Source organism: Schistocerca piceifrons, chromosome 1, assembly GCF_021461385.2.
Source record: "Schistocerca piceifrons isolate TAMUIC-IGC-003096 chromosome 1, iqSchPice1.1, whole genome shotgun sequence".
Lineage (NCBI taxonomy): Eukaryota > Metazoa > Arthropoda > Insecta > Orthoptera > Acrididae > Schistocerca > Schistocerca piceifrons.
Genome location: NC_060138.1, coordinates 1,000,474,405 through 1,000,483,532, shown reverse-complemented (window position 1 = coordinate 1,000,483,532; position 9,128 = coordinate 1,000,474,405). Strand labels below are relative to the sequence as shown.

General features: G+C 48.6%; 1 pseudogene; it reads left to right on the top strand.

Moving 5' to 3' along the window:
* Positions 1 to 864: 864 nt before the first annotated feature.
* LOC124722048 lies at positions 865 to 981 on the top strand (annotated as a pseudogene).
* Positions 982 to 9,128: the final 8,147 nt, after the last annotated feature.

Here is a 9,128-nt window from a genome sequence, read left to right as displayed (position 1 = left end):
ACTATAATAGTTCATAATGCGGCTTTTCAGGATAGATGAAACAGGTTTCATCGTTTCAAATGGAGCTGTTCCATTTGAAACGATGAAAACTGATTTATCTATTCTAAACAGCTATATTATTGTGTTCGCAGTTACCAACACATGATTTTCGAAAAATGTTTGTTAAAACAGCAATTCAATAGCCCCACTCAGGTGAATGAGGCCAATGTCGAATGTGTTCAACGGGAATGTGACTGCTGAGATATATACAACTATTGTAGGTGACACGTTCATTAAGATTTTGTAGGCGGGATTCCCGCTTTGCGCCGGCCGCGGTGGCAGAGCGGTTCTAGGCTCTTCAGTCCGGAACCGCGCGACTGCTACGGTCGCAGGTTCGAATCCTGCCTCGGGCATGGATGTGTGTGGTGTCCTTAGGTTAGTTAGGTTTAAGTAGATATAAGTTCTAGGGAACTGATGACCTCAGCTGTTAAGTCCCATAGTGCTCAGAGCCATTTGAACCATTTGGTCCGCTTTGCAAGTGGGCATGCTCCCATTCGCACAGACTGCCCATATTACCCACATTTATATTTCATTTAGACGTTTAGGTCTCTGCAAAAAAAAAAAAAAAAAAAAAAAAAAAAAGGGTCAAATGTGTGTGAAATCTTATGGGACTTAACTGCTGAGGTCATCAATCCCTAAGCTTACACATCACTTAACCTAAATTATTCTAAGGACAAACGCACACACCCATGCCCGATGGAGGACTCGAACCTCCGTTGGGACCAGCCGCAGAGTCCGTGACTGCAGCGCCGTAGACCGCTCGGCTAATCCTGAGTGGCGGTCTCTGCAAGATAAACAATTTACTAACAGTCTTTGTCTTCCATTGGCAACGGCCTGATCGCAGTGGATACACCGGTTCCCGTCAGATCACCGAAGTTAAGCGCTGTCGGGCGTGGCCGGCACTTTGATGGGTGACCATCGGGCCGCCTTGTACTGTTGCCAGTTTTCGGGGTGCACTCAGCCCCGTGATGCTAACTGAGGAGCTACTCTACCGAACAGTAGCGGCTCCGGTCACAGAAAACCATCACAACGACCGGGAGAGCGGTGTGCTAACTACACGCCTCTCCTATCTGCATCCTCATCTGAGGATGACACGGCGGTCGGATGGTCCCCATGGGCCACTTGTGGCCTGAAGACTCAGTGCCTGCCTGCATTTCTCTTCCATTAAGGTAATGGAACTGCTTCTTACGGAGTAATGGCACAGAGTCCGTTGTACAACTACTCAGGGTGCACCTGCATCGACACTGCAGAGAATTAAGATAGTTTTGTATGCCATCCTATGTATCTCTGTAAATAGTTCCGCCAATATCTGACACTTACCATGAAGGAAGAAACGGGACAGTTGGTAAATTTCATATATACAAACCAGTCACATTAATGTAACCACCGCCTATGTTCGACGTCAAGGTGCAGTAACCACTCACAGGTAGCAGGTGGTAGCACTAGAAGTGGAATGCATATAAAGCGGGGCGGGGCAGGACGCGGATAACAATGCGATCGTTGTAAGGGGGGAACGAAGCGATTTACTTGACATCCAAAAGAGTATGATCATTGGCTTTCGGACCAAGAGTGAAAGCATTACCTAAATGGCTAACTCTGTAAAATGTTCGCTTGCCACTGTGGTTAAAGTACACCGTGCATGGCAAAATGGCGCCATCCAAACCCGGCGCACAGGCTACTGTGGTACACCACATGGCACAGATGACACAGTTGAATGACAGCTGTAGAAATGCCTCCTAGTGAACAGACTTGCAACTCTTGCAACTGTTGAGTCACTGAGCAGCTAGACGAACTAGCGGGCCACCAACAGTGTCTCCTGAAAGACCGCTCAACGACCATTGCAGCATATGGCCCTTGGCTAAAGGCGCCTGTTTCATGTACCCGGGCTGAATGCTGTCCATCAACGACAGAGGCCAGAATTTGTATTGTACACCAGTACCACAATCGGACGTAAGCTGAGTGGCGACAGGTGGTATTTTCAGATGAATCACGTTCTGTGCTCCTTCTGACAGATGGCTGTTGGCGTGTACGGCGTGATACGTCTGAAAGCAAAGATTTCAAGCTGGAGGAGGTTGTGTCATGGGCTGGGGAATGATTTCGTGGCAGTCCGTGGGTGGTCTCGTCATCCAGCAAGGCACAATTGATCAACACAAATATTCGTCTTTCAAATGTTCAAATGTGTGTAAAATCTTATGGGACTTAACTGCTAAGCTCATCACTCCCTAAGCTTACACACTACTTAACCTAAATTATCCTAAGGACAAACACACACACCCAGGCCCGAGGGAGGACTCGAACCTCTGCCGGGATCAGCCGCACAGTCCATGACTGCAGCGCCCTAGACCGCTCGGCTAATCCCGCGTGGCTATTCGTCTTTCTGTGGGGACCTTTTACACCACTACATGACGGCATCTACCAGCAGGACATTGCAACATGTCACACAGCTCGCATGTGTGTCTGGTTCGAAGAGCACCAGGGTGAGTTTACTGCACTTACCTGACCATCAAACTCCCTGTATGGAAACCCAACATAGAATCACCTCGATCGGGTTGTTCTATTGCAGTGTGGACCTCTGCAAAACCTGCTGCAAGAGAGTCAACAGAGATCTGGAAGGTACTGACAGGGATATGGAGCCATGCGGACTCCAGTGCCGTGGCCATGCGGCGTGCAGGCCGATCGAGGTGGTCCTACAGATTCTCGACAGGGAAGTTTGCTAGCCAGAGGGGTACGGTAAATTCATCCTGGTGCTCTTAGAACCACTCATGTATACTGTGAGCTGTGTCACATGTAGCTCATGGTAGGTGCCATCACGACAAGGAAAAAACAAACTGCATGGAGGGGTGGACATGGTCCCCAAGGATGGATGCTTACTTGTGTTGATTCATTGTACCTTCCTGAAAGCGGAGGTTGCCCAGGGAATACCATCGCGCCGAGGAAAAAAAACTGCACAGAGGGGTGGACTTGGTTCCCAAGGATAGATGCTTACTTGTGTTGATTCATTGTACCTTCCAGGAAGAGGAGGTCGCCCAGGGAAGGGCAACGTCTGAGGAGAAAACAAACTGCATGGAGGGGTGGACGTGGTCCCCAAGGATAGATGCTTACTTGATTCATTGTACCTTCCAGAGTGAGGAGGTCGCCCAGCGAATACCATCACGCTGAGGAAACAAAAACTGCATGGAGGGGTGGACATGGTCCCCAAGGATAGATGCTTACTTGTGTTGATTCATTGTACCTTCCAGAAAGAGGAAGTCGCCCAGGGAATGCCATGCTCCCTCTTCCGACATGGACATTTCCGACGATTGTTGCAGGCTGTATGTTATCAATTCGATGGAGCATAAAAATTAATTCATCCGAAAAAGTTACCTATCGCCACTGACTGGACGTCAATTGAGGTATTGGCGAGCAAATTCCAGCCTTTATCGGCCAATGAACAGCATTCAGCATGGGTGCATGAACCAAACACCTGTTGTGGAGGCCCATACGCTGCAATGTTTGCTGAATGGTCGTTGAGGAGACTCAGTAGGAGCCCAGTGGTTCATCCGGCCCGTCAGCTACTCAAGAGTTGCACTCTGTCCGCGCATGGACATCTCCACAGCCGTCTTTCACCCCTGCCATCTATGGCCCGTGGTGCACCTCGGCGCTGGTTTTGGACAGCGCGATTTTGCCATACATGGTATACCTTAACCATGGCGGCACTCAAGCAGTTTACAAACTTAGCCGTTTCGGAAATGCTTCCACCCTTTCCCGAAAGCCAATGATAACCCCATTATGGACGTCAGATAAGTCGTTCCGTTTCCGTAATATGACAACAACAGCACTGTTTTCCGCGTGCCCCCCGACACGTTTTATATATCCTGCATTGCTAGTGCCGTCTGTTAGTGGTTCTTGCACGTTGACGTGGAACATAGTTGATGGTCACATTAATGTGACTGGAACGTTTAACTGCGGATGTGCGGTTACGAGCCGCCACAAACTTCTACAAAAATTAGTTAGCACAGATGTTCACTCTGTCTCGAAAACTGACATACGGCCGGGAGAGCGGTGTGCTGACCACATACTCCACCATATCTGCATCCAGGGATGCCTGAGGGCTGGCCAGTCGGTACCGTTGGGCCTTCGTGGTCTGCTCGGACGGAGTTTAGTTAGATATACACTGATATAAAAACTTAAAGATGGAAGTAACTTTCGCATGTTATGACGCTGCCAAGGACGATAGCTCGAGAAACTTGGACCATCCATAGAAAGAACTGCTACAGTACAGCACAGAAGCTAAGTGGAAGACACCTACAATGAGACAAACTGAAATGACACTTTTAATCGAAAACAATAATTACACTGAAGACAACGCGATTCATAAGGGTCCTCTGGACGTTACTAAAGGCGAGAAATGGTTCTTAATAGAATGTGTGTTCACCAAGGACGGCAATGGACGTTCTCCAATGTCCTCCCATGTTTATAACAACGTTTGTAAAGAGTTCTTGTGGTGGAGCATTTCATTCCTCCACCACTGTTGACAACTGCTAGATGGTCGTTGGTGCGTGTGGACATGCTGCGATACGTCTCTCGAACGCATCCCACACGTGGCTATGGGATTTAAGTCGGGGAGGAAGGGGCAGGTCACTCAATTCTATTCGTCGAATGTCCTCTCCTTCCAAGAGGTCGTCCACCTGCGCTGTTCGATGCGGCCGCGCATTGTCATCCACAAAGCTGAAGTCATGGCCGAATGAACCTCTGAAAAGATGCACTTCAGGAAGGTGTACAGTGCCACGATAGTGTCGACCGGTGATGAGATATCTGGAAGGCTGTGCGCCCATGCTACATTATGCCTTCCCACACCATAAGACGTGGACCACCAAGACGGCCATGTTCCTGGGTGTTCACACCTCGCGCCTTTCGAGAGTATGTCCAGCATTTATGAGATTATTCAGCGTTGTTTGAAACTATTTGTAGCTCAACTGCAGAAACGAGCCCAATGTTGTATTCAAAAAGGAGGAAGACAAGTGGAAGATTTGCTTTAACAGGTACGAGTGTCTAGTAAATTTTAACATTCTGAAGCAGTAATTAATTGTTAGACTTTGAGTTAAATTTGAGCGCAGTTAGATGGGCGACTTAATCGAAAAGGTTACATTCCGAATACATTAGTACTAACCGAAGACAATATTTAATAGTGAAGGGTGTGGGGGCTTTGAATCAGAAACTCGCTATTATCGTGAAAACAGCACATTCGCAGGCACATGTTGACGCACCGTTTTTGCATCTACTATCGTACACTTTCACTAGTTTCAGATTTATCTGTTAATTATGATATACCGTCCACAGGCTATTACAATGACATGCGTGGCCGCCGCGTCAGACTCTACTCAGTGCACTATCCTTGGCGCATGGCAACTGAAGTGCATTGAAGGTGTAGGAAGCTTAAGTCCAGAGACAAAAGGTGGAATAGGTGTAGTCAGCACACAAGTCGAAACTTGAAGGCTTACTCTCCATCTCCTAAATAATTTGTAATTATTGCAGACATACACCGCCACCTCGAAGCGGCTTTTCTTCCCTTTCTTGTAAATTCATTCCTCATACAAGGCGGGCTGGCAGCAGCCTACATACGCCACTCTTCGGCCAATAGGTACAACGTTAGATACAATAGAAGACAAAGAATAGAAATTGATGCATGGTAAAACATGATGATAAACGTAACTTGATAGATATGAAGCCATTCGAGTGAAGGCACTGTGAACACAAAGGAGGTCAACAGTTAAAACAAACATAGACATAGATGTGGATATACAAACGTAGGACACCGATGAAAACACTGTTGCACAAAATGAAGAAACACTGGCGCATAGAACCACTGTGGTGACGATTATCGGACAAACAGACACCAACACACCGATGGAGGGGAGTGGGCTGCCACTGGGTGTAGGGGGAAGGCAGGGGGGAAGGAGGGGGGAAGGAGCTAGTGGGAGAAAGAAGAGAAGGGTGAGGGGAGAGGGTAGGGGTTGGAAGCCTGGGAAGGGGGGGAGAAAAAGGGAGACAAGGGAGAGAGGAGGGGGGAGAAAAGAATGTGAGGGGGAAGAGAGGGAGCCCAGGAGGAACAGGGGGAAGGTATAGGGGGGGTTACATCTTGTAGGAGGGGTAAATGGAGGGAACAAGGACATTATCAGGGGGAGTTGGCGGAAGCCACCTTGTGCAGGGGTAAGGAGAGTGTGAAGATGAAGAGCAGGTGGGATGCAAGAATATAGGTGCAACAACAGGCTGGGATGGGCGAGGATGGGAGAGACAAGTGGGTGTGGAGGATTCGTATCCGTTTGAAGAAAAGGAGAAGGTGCGGGAAGGGAATCAAGTCATAAAGGATCCATGTGGGGGATGGGAGGTGCATGTGATAGGCAGGGCGGAGTGCATGGCGTTCAAGGATTTGGATGGACTTATAGTAGCTGTAGTAGATGGGAGGGGCGGAAATCCAGGCGGGATGGGCATAGCAGAGGATGGGGCAGATGAGGGACTGATAAGTGCGGAGGATATTGGAGGGGTCCAAACCCCACGTTTGGCCACAGAGGAGTTAAAGGAGATGGAGACAGGTACGTGTCTTGGCTTGGACTGTCTGGAGCTGAGGGGTCCAGGAAAGGCGGCAGTCAAGGGTGACACCAAGGTACTTGAGAGTGGGGGTGAGGTTTATGGGGCGGCCGTATGTGATTGGGTAAAAATCTAGGAGACGGAACGTAGGGGTGGTGTTGCCTATGATGATGGCCTGGGTTTTGGAAGGAGTGATCTTGAGCAGCCACTGGTTGCAACAAGTGGTGAATTGGTTAAGGTGGGACTGGAGAATGCGTTGGGAGCGTTGTAGGGTGAATGCGAGGGCAAGGACGGTGGTGTCATCTGCAAATTGGAGGAGGTGGACAAGTGGCTTTTCAGTTGACTGTGTTTTGTAACTCTGCTCTACGTAGTTTTAGTGAGAAAAGTAGAATGTTTGGACACTGGCTTTGTAAATATGTAGTTTTCACAGATAATAGATCGCTCATTTCCCCTTGTTACGAACGGGTGCTTGTCATTTTGCATTCGAACAGGAGGAAATTAATTTAAATTCAAGGTCCAGTCACATTAATGTGACCACTGCCTATGTTCGACGTCATCGTGCAGTAACCACTCACAGACGGCAGGTGGCAGCACAAACAGTGGAGGGTATATGAAGCATGTTACGAGAGGGGGGAGGGGGGGGGGAGAGCGGAAAATAGTGCATTCGTTGCGGAAAAGGAGCGATTTACCTAACGTCCGAAAAGGCATGATCATTGGCTTTCGAGCCAATGGAGGAGGTATATCGAAACGGCTAAGTTTGTAAACTGTTCGTGAGCCGCCGTGGTTTAACTACATCGTGCCTGGCGAAATGGCGCTGTCCAACTGCGGTGCCTAGACAACCGTGGTGCACTTGTGCTACAGATAACAGGTGTGAATAACGGCTGCAGAGATGTTTACGGGCGAATAGACGTGCTACTGTTGTGCACTGACCACCAAGATAATCAAGATGTTACCATCAGGGTCTCCTCAACGACCGTTCAGCGAACGTTGCTGCGTATAGGCCTCTGGAGTAGGCGCCTGGTTCATACACTCGTGATGACTGCAGTTCATCGGCGACGAACACTGAGGTTTGCACGCCAGTACCGCAACTGGACGTCCAATGAGTGGCAACAGGTGGCTTTTCGTAGGAATCACTTTTTTTGCTCCATCGGAATATGGCTGTTGCCGTGCATATTATGAAACGTCTGAAAGCAAACACCCTGAAACAATATACTTATATGGATATGACCTGCATCCGTCTAGAATGAAATTAGAATTATATATTAATACCTTCAGCTGTCGACAGGCGTTGATACATATCAACGGGGACAGGTGAAAATGTGTGCCCCGACCGGGACTCGAACCCGTGATCTCCTGCTTACATGGCAGACGCTCTATCCGTCTGAGCCACCGCGGTCACAGAGGATAGTGCGACTGAAGGGACTATCTCGCGCACGCCGCCCGCGAGACCCACATTCTCACCTTCTATGTCCACACACTACATTCGTAGTGTCCCTACCCAACACACTTATTACTCGTGGAAGACATTCTTTACCGAGTTCCGTAAGAGATCGGGAATTGTGGTAAACTTTCGGTATCAGGCATGACGTTTTAATTTTTTTCTTCTTTACTAAACCGAACAGCCAAAGAAACTGGTAACCTTGCCTAATATCGTATAGGGCCCCGCGTGCTCGCAGAAGTGCAGCAACACGACGTGGCATGGAATCGACTAATGTACGAAGTAGTGCTAGAGGGAATAGATACCATGAATCCGAGTACGAGGGGATGTAGATCTCTTCTAAACAGCACGTTGCAAGGCACCCCAGATATGCTCAATAATGTCTGGGAAATTTAGTGGCCAACGGAAGTTTTTAAACTCAGAAGAGTGTTCCCTGAGCCGCTCTGTAGCAATTTTGGACGTGAGGGGTGTCGCATAGTACTGCTGGAATTGCCGAAGTCCATCGGAATGCACAATGGGCATGAATGGATGCAGGTGATCAGGCGGGGTGTTACGTACGTGTCGCCTGTCAGAGTCGTATCTAGACGTATCAAGGGTCCCATATCATTCCAACTGCACACGCCTCACGCTATTACAGAGCCTCCACCAGCTTGAACAAATCCCTGCTCACATGCAGGGCCCATGGATTCATGAGGTTATCTCCATTCCCGTACACGTCCATCCGCTCGATACAACTTGAAACGAAACTCATCCGACCAGGCAACATGTTTCCAATCTTCAACAGTCCAATGTCGTTGGTTCCTTTCTTGCAGGATCTTTTTCCGGCCGCAGCGATGTCGGAAATTTGGTGTTTTACCGGAGTTCTGATATTCACGGTACACTCGTGGAATGGTCGTACGGGAAAATCCCCGCTTCATCGCTACCTCGGAGATGCTGTGTCCCATCGTTCGTGCGCCGACTCTAACACCACGTTCAAACTCACTTAAATCTTGATAACCTGCCATTGTAGCAGCAGTAACTGATCTGACAACTATGCCAGACACTTGTTGTCTTATATAGGCTTTTCCGACCGTAGCTCCGTATT